Source organism: Cervus elaphus, chromosome 28, assembly GCF_910594005.1.
Source record: "Cervus elaphus chromosome 28, mCerEla1.1, whole genome shotgun sequence".
NCBI classification, from domain to species: domain Eukaryota; kingdom Metazoa; phylum Chordata; class Mammalia; order Artiodactyla; family Cervidae; genus Cervus; species Cervus elaphus.
In genome coordinates, this window is record NC_057842.1 from 16116046 (window position 1) to 16126656 (window position 10611).

Consider the following 10611-nt stretch of genomic DNA (forward strand, 5'->3'; position numbering starts at 1 on the left):
CCGAAATTAAGGATGGTGCACTATGCAATATGGAATAGGCAAATGAATATTTCACCCGCCAAGCTCAATCTCTGAAGGCCTAACTATTTGCAGAACTAAATTCTTGGAGGAGGGACATCTTTTCGTAACTGCCAATATTTTAGACTCTCATAGTTTAGAACTAGGATTCAAATTTTTTTGATCACTCACTCCCTTCCTCCCCCATACTCCCTACACTTCTGAAGTTTTGGGAAAACCAAGAAACCTTAGTGAGAGCAAAATAAATAAAAATTCAAGAGCATGCGAAGTCCAAAGTCTTGGTCAAGGATTAAATAACCTCACCACTACACAGTTCCATTTAAAATTCTAAGGCAAACACATCAACGCAGAGAGTCAGCTCTTGCTGCAGAATCTACCTTCTGTCCATTTCCACTTTTCCCTCCAGGTCTCAGTACCTGCTGATCACAGTGCCACAGTGTCCCCCAGGTGCCTTGTCACCAGGTCCAGGAAATGACCCCCAAGAGGTCAGACCAGTAGGAAGTTGCTGCCTTAGCAGCTGGCAGTCTAGTGAGTCTGGTGATAACTTCACTAACCCTCAGCCCTCCCTGACCCTAGGTCTTCTCGTTGGCATTGCTGTTGTTAATTTGAGGACTTGTATAGGACATGTATGACACTTGGCTCTTCAGTAAGAGGAGCTGGTGTCCTTGGCTGGCAGGATGATGCATGGGACTGTGTGCCAGGTTCCATTTTCTGAGAAGGAAAACACCTCACTTCCAAGAAGCCTTGAGCTCTCAGAGCTAAAGGAGACAGACCAAGAGTGTAGAAATGGTGATAGGTGCTGAGCAGGAAAACTATGTGAGAAGGTGCTGCTACTGGCTGTGTCCTGTCTCCCCTGGGTAGTCCAGGCTCATCTGGAGAGGGAAGAGTCAGACATGACTGAGTGACTGACCTGAACTCAACTGGGGCAATGGCATCTGGCTTAGAGTTCTGCCAGGTGAAGCTGGAGGTTTGCCAGAGGCTCATGCCCTAGAGAAGGGAATTCCACCCACTGCAGTTTCTTGCCTAGAGAACTCCATGGAAAGAGGAGCCTGGTTGGCTACAGTCCATGGGCTCACAAGAGCTGGATACGATGGAACGTCTACCACCATCACCACCACCATCATACGCAGTCATTGGACCTTGTCCAAAACCAACAGGTCTAACTCCCCTCACTGCTGGCACCCTTATTCTACTTTGGCTTTGCAGTAGACTTACATGGACACTTCGTAGTGGAATAATAGAGTGTCTGTACTTTTCTGTCTGACTTGTTTCAGTTAGCATAGTGACTTCAAAGTATACTCACTTTGCAGCACATTTCAGAATTTCCTTAGTTGTTAGTAATATCACGTAGGTTCAACATCATGTACCATCTGGGAATTACAGATTAAAATCATGACATATCACACCACAACTGTCAGGACTACTAAACTCCAAATATATGATAAAACCTATCACTGGAGGGTGAGCAACAATAGGACTTACCCCTCATTGCTGGTGGAATGCATGGTGGAATGCTTCACATTCTGAGGCAGTTTGGTAGTTTTTCCGCAAAGTTAAACAAGTCTCACATTGGGACTTGACAATCATGCTTTCAGTATTTAGGCAAGTGCTCTGAAAATGCAAACAAGGACGTAATTATGCAAAACAGTTCTGTTCAAAATGGCTATAAATTTTAAGAAATCATGATATCCTTCAGAAGATGAATGTGTAGGTAAATTGGTTTACATCCAAGTCAAGGGGGGCAGAACATGTCCCCCTAAAATGTGTCTCTGATATAGGGTTAGTTTGCTCTGTTTAATTCAATGAAGTTAAAAAAAAAAAAAAAAAAAAAACCTGAGTAGAAGTTGCCCTTTTTTATTTTAAGATTTATTAATTTATTTTGGCCGTGCTAGGTCTTCATTGCTTTGAGAGGGCTTCCTCTAGTTTTGGTGAGTGGGGCTACTCTTGTTGCAGAGCACGGGTCCAGGTGTCCAGGCTTCAGTCGTTGTGGTGCATGTGTTTAGGAGTTGTGACTCCCAGGCTGTAGAGCGCTGGCTCAGAAGTTGTGGTGGATAAGCTTAGCTACTCTGAGGCATGTGATGAGTAGCTTACCTACTCTGAGATACTCCTGGACAAAGAATCAAACCCGTATCCCATGCATTAGCAGGCAGCTCCTTAAGCAGTAGAACACCAGGGGAGCCGGAGGTTGCCCTTTTGTGAGTTCCATTTACCTTTAGTAGGGAAGTCTCTGTTTGTAAGGGTATGTCCCTCTTTGCACCTGAAATAGGATAGTTCCATCTGAAGGAACTCTTCTCAGTGAAGAGGTCCTGACATAAGTCTGCAGAGAATCATAAGCTTTTTTACTGTGCTTTCCATGATAACCTGCCATAACTGGCCTCCCCGCTTCCCCCAAGGTCTTTCATATGTTTTTAGCTGAAGACGATACATATGGTGATGGCTTTGGTCACTGCAGGAAGTCATTCAGTTTTCCTTGGCATCTTCCCTGTATGCAAGAGATATACATGTTATTAAACTTCTGTTTCCCTCCTGATAATTTGGCTTTAATTATGGAGAAGGAAGGCTCAACCAAGAACCAAAAGGGCAGAGGGAAATTGTTTTTCCTCCTACACACATGCAAAGAAATAATACTCAGTAGTGGACAGGAGTGAAAAGTCAGCCTTTGAAAGACAGGGATAATTGTTCGATGCATATGGCTAAGTGAAAGAATGCAGTCTGAAGAGGCTGAGTACAGTATGACCCCATTGATGACATTCTTGGAAAGGGAAATCTCCACAGATGTGAAAAGAGATCCTGGGGTGCGAATTTGAAGTGATCCTTTAGATAGATTCCTGTTAATGTGCTTTTGCTAAACATATCAATTCATGTAGTCTAAGGGGTCAATCATGATATATTCAAATTTCCTTCTTTAGGCTATAAGAGTGCATAGAATGGAACGCCAAATACAACAGAATCTAACTGTATTAGAAATGCATGCGAAAACTTCACCATAGGGGATGAGGAAGGGGTGCTGACCTAAATGAACTTTAGAAATGAAGAGACTCTTTAGACTAAAGGCAAAATGGACCATACCTATGCAGCAGGCTTTGTTTTCTGGAGTTCTGTCCAGAGTGTGGAAGTGAAAGTCACTCAGTTGTGTCTGACTCTTTGTGACCTCATGGAATAATTCTCCAGGCCAAAATCCTGGCGTGGGTAGCCTTTCCCTTCTCCAGGGGATCTTCCCAACCCAGAGATCGAACCCAGGTCTCCACACTGCAGGCGGATTCTTTACCAGTTGAGCCACAAGGGAAGTGTAGTAGCTAACAATTCTGAAACCAATTTTTATGTCATCTGGAAGGGTACAATGCACAGATAAATGGCAGATGCTGGGAGACTGGTCTCACTGTGACAGTGGAAGATATAGACAAGGAAGGGGAGATAAGATATATAGATAAGCCCTCCACATCCTAGCTTTAGGCTTCCTCGGAAGATGGTGTGGGGAGTTGTTACCTGGGGAAATGCACAGACCTTCATACATGGAATGCCACGCTGATGGAGTAACCTCACACCCCATTCTTCCACCCACTCTAGCTGGAAATGAGGCAGAAAAGAGAAGGCCCCAGACTGAGAACCTGGAGGCTCTCCTATGTGGACAGATACTACAAGATGAAGACAACACCAGGAGGGAAAAGGAGCTGATCCCTGTTCAGATAACAGATAAAAGACCACAGAGTCCTCATTCTCAAGGTCCAGGAGACCTTTTCTACTCCACATGTGCAGAAAAGCTCCAAAGGGTCAAAGGGCGAGAGGGTGCCAATCTACAGTCAGTAAGTGACATCAACTATCCTTACACTTCGTTGCTAGAACCTGATTTGGCTAAGAGATGCACACACAGGAAGGACCCTGAGATAAACCCAATGTGGACTCAAAACCAGACAAAGCAAGATGATTGGCCAGAGGAAACCTGCAAGAAACCCTGCATAGAAGTGATTTAAGCCGCCGCAATGGGGAAACCTCTTTCTGAGCACACCATTTTGTCTATTCACAGTGAGTGTTTTTTGTCCTAATAAGCACTTTACTTGTTTCAATCCTGTCTGCTTATTTGTGGAAATTCACTTCTACAAAGCCACTCAGCCTGGGTCTTGTCAATGACAACTGGTCTAGTGGTAAGGATTCAACTCTTTCACTGTCATTGCATGACTGCAGTCTCTGGCTCGGAACAGAAATCCTAATTCAGGCAATGCTGGTCAAGGCTTCCTAAGACCAAAAACACTCAGACTCTTTTAAGACATGCTGGTGTCCCGCCAGATAGAGGAGTAAGAGGGTCCTGCTACCCCAAAGCCATCCTGACATCCAGGCCCTGGGGAGTGGAACCCTGATGGCGGTGTCTGGGCCTCTGATCAGCATGTGAAAAGAAGGCGGTGGGCCAGTCCTGAGGGCAGAGCTTCCCTTAAGTATGTGAGCCTCAGTGCCCTGATGGGACTTATTCCCAGGGTGGACACGGGCGTAACTACCTTGGTTCTCTTTCTAACCCAAGCCCCTCTGATGAAGCCTATGAAGGGCTAGGCCAAGACAACTGGTGGTGTCTCAAACTCTGGCACAATAGCTTTACAAGGAACAAGAACCTTCTAAAATGAGGGCGAGAAGAGTGAAAATCAGAGAGCAGAACCTGAGGAGCTTTTCCAACTAAGTGCCCTTTTATACTCAGCTTTCAGTTGTTTGGTTTGTTTTGGGTTTGTTATGGCCATGCTGCTTGTTGGATATCAGTTTCCCAACCAGGGATTGAACTCTGGTCACAACAGAGAAAGAGTCAGATTCTAACCATTATGCTACGAGGCAACTCTCTCATCATTGATTTTAACTGTCCCTCTGGCCGCCTACCCAAAAGTGGACTTTTAGCAGCAATTAAGACACCATTTATCAGAGTCCATCATGAAAAATGCTTGGCTGTGTGAAGCACAAGCTGCAATCAAGATTGCTGGGAGAATTAACAATAACCTCAGATGACAGCAGTTTTCTGCCAGAAAGCAAAGAACTAAAGAGTCTCTTGATGAAAGTGAAAGAGGAGAGTGTAAAAGTTGGCTTAAAACTCAACTTTCATAAAACTAAGATCATGGCATCTGGTCAGATCACTTCATGGCAAATAGATGGGGAAACAGTGGAAAGAGTGACAGACTTTATTTTCTTGGGCTCCAAAAGAACTGCAGATGGTGACTGCAGCCAGGAAATTAAAAGACACTTGCTCCTTGGCAGAAAAGTTACAAGGAAACTAGACAGCATATAAAAAAACAAAGACATGACTTTGCCAACGAAGGTCCATCTAGTCAAGCTATGGTTTTTCCCTAGTCATGTATGGATATAGGAGTTGGATTATAAATAAAGCTGAGTGCCGATGAATTGATGCTTTTGAACTGTGGTGTTGAAGACGACTCTTGAGAGTCCCTTGGACTGCAAGGAGATCCAACCAGTCCATCCTAAAGGAAATCAGTACTGAATATTCCTTGGAAGGACTGATGCTGAAGCTGAAACGCCAATCCTTTAGCCACCTGATGCAAAGAACTGCCTGATTTGAAGAGCCTGATGCTGGGAAAGGTTGAAGGTGGGAGAAGAAGGGGATGACAGAAGATGAGATGGTTGGATGGCATCACCGACGTAATGAACATAAGTTTGAGTAGGCTCCAGGAATTAGTGATGGACAGGGAATCCTGGCATGCTGCAGTCCCTGGGGTTGCAAAGACTCGGACACGACTGAGCGACTGAACTGCATTGAACTGAACTGTTTATAATAGTTTTACTTAAAATAACCAAAACTTGGTAGGAAAAGAAGCAATTGCTCAACAGATGAACAATTTATGTCTGAGCAATGCAGAAGTAGCTTAATAAAGGAATGAACTGCTGATACACTTAGAATCTGTGAATATGAAAACATTATGCTTAGAGATCAAAGATGACACAAACAGATGGAGAGATACACCATGTTCTTGGATTAAATGAATCAATATTGGGAAAATGACTCTACTACCCAAAGCAATCTAGAGAGCCAATGCAATCCGTGTCAAGTTACCAATGGCATTTTTCACAGAAGTAGAACTTTAATTTTTACAATTTGGATGGAACCACAGAAGAACCCAAATAGCCAAAGTCATCTTAAGAATGAGAAATGAATCTGGAACAATCAGACTCCCTCACTTTAGATGATACCAGAAAGCTACAGTAATCAAGACAGTGTGACAGTGGAACAAGAACAAAAATAAAGATCAATGGAGGTGATACATAGAAGAAGACTTTGATGTCTTCCAAAGAAGACATATAGATGGCCAAAAACCCATGAAAAGATGCTCAACCTCACTCACTATTCTGTCAGGACTAGAGAAATGAAAATCGAAACTCCAAATGTGGTATTACCTCACACCAATCACAATGGGCATCATCAAAAAATGTACAATGCAGGAGAGGATATAGAGAAAAGGGAACCCTCATGTGCTCTTGCTGGGAATGTGCATTGATACAGCTATTCTGGAGGGCAGTATGGAGGTTCGTTAAAAATCTGAAAAAAAAAATAAATAAAATCTGAAAATAGGACTACCATATGACACAGCAATCCCATTACTTGGTAATACCTTAAGAAAACCACAATTTGAAAAGACACATGCACCCCACTGTTCATGGGGTTGCAAGGAGTCAGACAGGACTGAGCAACTAGCATAGTGTATATGGCCATTTTCATTCAAAATAGCCATCACACTATGTAATTTCAGAAACTTTTATCACCTCAAGATGAAAACTAGGGACTTCCCTGGTGGCCCAGTGGTTGAGAGTTCACCTTGCAATTCAGGGGGCTCAGGAACTGGAATCTCACATGCCATGAAGCAACTGGGTCTACACACCACAACTACTGAGGCCTGCCCACTCTGGAGGCCACGCGACACACCAGAGAGCCTGTGCACCACAGCAAGGGGTCTGGGAAAACGCAGTGAAGATCCAACATGCAGTAGGTAAGACGCGACAAAAACAAATACATAAAATGAAAGAAAAGAAACATCATACTTAAGACTGTTTAAAATTTCAATATTTTTAGAGAAAGATTTTTAAATTCTAAGGTGCTCTACAATTTTTGAATGGTTCACACATGATTTCACCTAATCTCCTATATTCCCATTATAATCTTTTCTCTCCCCCACCCCTATATTGTTCTCCCCAACACTATATTTCATAGATATATAAAATGGTAAACTCTGAAAAATAAATGCAAAACCCCCACAAATTGATGTAGTGTGCCATCTTAACAGGGCAGGGTGATCCTTGACTTCCCTAGCGATTAGTGAAACTGAATATCTTTAACATGCTGGACATTTGTGTGTCTTTGGAGAAATGTCTATTTAACTTCCTTGCGCATGATCTGAACAGGTTGTTTATGTTCGGTTTTAGAAGTTCACAATGTTAAAGGTATAAATCCCTTATAAGATGTGATTTTATCACACTTGACTTAATGTTGGGGTTGCTGAGCATGGTCAGTGGTCACTATGGACTCGGTCCCACCACCGTGTTCACACCCCTGTCCTCACAGAAACATACATGGTTCACTACAGAGAACTTTCTGGGGCACTTGTGTATACTAGCAACTGGCAATGGCCAAATGCATGGAGAAGACACAGAAAAGGACACCTGCCTCTGCGGTGCTCCACAAATCACCAAAGACCTGAAGCCCTTGCCACTTGGGATTTTGAAAAATGCTTCTTAATATGTAAATGGAGAGAGGAGGCCCACTGGGGCTATTTTGCATCCACTGGGAAAAAAAGTTGGATCCCGGACTCACAAACCACCACCAAAGCAGTCAGACACATACTAAGAACCAACACTGAAAGGAAAACTTGACATATTTTACAACTTTTGATGAGTGAATATCTTTCTTTTTAATTGAAGTATTACGGATTTTTAAAGATTTGTTAGTTTAAGGTATACAGCAAAGTGATTCAAGGATTCAGTGCATCAGGTGCTTCCTTGGGCAACATTCACTCCATTTGTGGGGCCCCTGGGCCATGCCCTCTACTCAGAACAGGCAATAATCCTGAAAACACAGAGCAGCATGTGGCGGTGCTTGTGGGTATTTGTTGACTGACCATATTCTAACATGACAGCACAAAAAATCCTAGATGCTAAGAGGGGATCTACCTTCAAACAGGAGGCCTTGCTCCCTGGAATGTTGGTGCATGAAACAGGGCCTGGAAAAGGAAGAGGTGTGTAATGAATATTTTGTCTGCAGAAGACAAAGACGTGTGTAGAGAGGATGTGCAGGATCCTCCCAGGAAACTGAGCACATGGACACAGTGAGGGGACCCTCAGCCCTGCTCTTCCGCATCGGACTCTCTCCACCCCTGACACAGGATGAGCAGCTACCACGGGTCCGGAGAGTAAGGTCACATGACCTGGATCTGGCCAATCGGTGTGTTCCACCCTCCCTGGCCACTGTGATTGGCTCAGGACTGGGGCAGGGCCCAATCGGGGCCCAGGGACGGGCCTCACGCTGGAATCAAGGGAAAGAGAGGTCTAGCTCTGCTGGAAGGGGTGCGGCCAGGTGACGTCAGGCTACAGCAGCGGGAGAGGCCTGAGGTCGCTCTGGGGCGGTTGGTGGCCTTCAAGCTCCCGTCAGGGCAGAGCCGCCGGCCTGAGGATGAGGGCGCTGCTGAGCCCAGGGTTTGAGAGCGGTACTTCCTGGTGTGGACACGGAGCTCCTCCTGAGACGTGAGGGAAGCCGTCTGCTCGTGAGTCCTCTTCTGCTTGTCTGTCAGCTTGTTTGAACCTCGCTCGGTTTTCTTTTTTTCTTTTTTTTTTTTTATCTCGCTGGGTTTTCTATCCAGCTGGCTAAGTGGAGACCTGGAAATGCAACTGTGTGGGGTTTGGCTGGCTTCCTGAAGAAATGCCAGTTGCCACTGGGAGACTCCAGTTTAATCTGGATTCAGGTGATATCTCTTCGGGTCAGATTTTAATTCTAGGATAACCCAAATTAGTCTTCACAGGATTGAGATAGAAACCTCCTAAGGGAGCAGTCGATGTCCTCATTCTAGAGCATGAGACTGGTGCTCAGAGAAGGGGGTCACGTGGCTACAGGAAGGAGGTGTGTACCCAAACAGAACCCCGGATCCTGCCGCTTGAACGCAGGGAAGCCACTGGTGTGGGTTGTCCGTGTGTCAGAGGCTAAGGCATCAGCCCATACTGGATATTGTTGGGGCCTGACTTGGTAACTGCCATGTGGTAGCTTTGAGATTTCCAAAAGCAGTTTGAGCTGAAGAGAGGAGGGGCACCTTGATTCATCCACCCCACCACACCCTCCAGATTCCCACTGACACTGAGACCTTTCTCTCGATTTCTGAGGAAGTGACAGAGTTCCCCTCATGTGAACACATTTGCATTCTACTGTTCACGGGCTGCCATGTGGAGCTGCTACAGGAGATGCCAATGGCCTTTGCTCCCGAGTACCTCTCTTTCTGTGGACCTTGGGGGCCCTACTCCCCACTTGCACATCACAGGCCTTTTCCACATGTTGTGGGGCCCCTCACTCAGTTTATAGCCTGTTTTATCCATCGCTGTCCTTGCCATACCTCCCTTGAAACTCAGCTTGTGAGCTCCTTTGTCTGCAGCGTGGCCCGCCTGGCTGCCACCGGACGGACAGAGCTGACAATGAAACAACAGCTCAGATCTGACAGCTCAGAAGCTCTGTACAAAGGGGCCTGACTCTTCACAGTGGAGAGGGTGTCATAGCCTCCAGGGTTCTGGAACCTGTGCTTGCGCCAAAGTGACTCCACAGGCGTTTGAATGCCTGGGGAGAGTCCTGGCTATAGTGGGAATGGCTCGAGTCTCCTGAGGTTCTGAAGGCCCACTGTGTGCAGGTTCACGGTGCAGAGAGAGGAGAAAGTGGAGGCCTGCCCTGGAGGTGGTGAGAGCCCATGGATGAGTCAGACAGGCAGGCGGGGCAGGATGCCACCTGAGCCGCCTTCACGAGGGGGTGGTGTGGGGCCAGAGGACGAGAAGCAGATCTGCTCCCTCGGCTGGTGCCAAGGGCAGGCTGTCACCAGACGGAACAGTTACCATGGTGATGACCATCACTGCTGTCTGCAAACGGTTTCCAGTGGTGCGTCTCCATTGGAGCGGTCAGGCCATCTCTAAGCTAGACTGGCCATGTGCATTGCCTCTCCTTCGTTCTTCCCACGTGTTCTCTTCTTTCCAGAACATGAATTTTCTAGAGGGTTTTTGGGCCACCAGGATGTTAGGTCATTCTCTAGCCTTGTCTCCTGAGGAATGGCTTCCTAGTTGTTGGGGTTGTTTGTTTATCCAGCTCTCTTTCTTGGCTGATTTTGTGAGTCTGTTTGTGCCACAGGAAAATTTCAGCATTCGCGTTCTGGCTGAGATGTCATTCTTAACAACAGCAATGACTGCCTGGGGAATATGACGGCATTTGCCTAAAGGGCTTCATCTGGCCCATAATATCTTGAAAGTACCTACACCATCCTTTCAGATACTCAAAGGTACTTCAAATAAAATCAAAACAAGAATTCTCAAACGTAGCCTTGAAAATGTGCGGAGTCAGAACAAAAGGACCTCATTGTTTCACTGATAGTC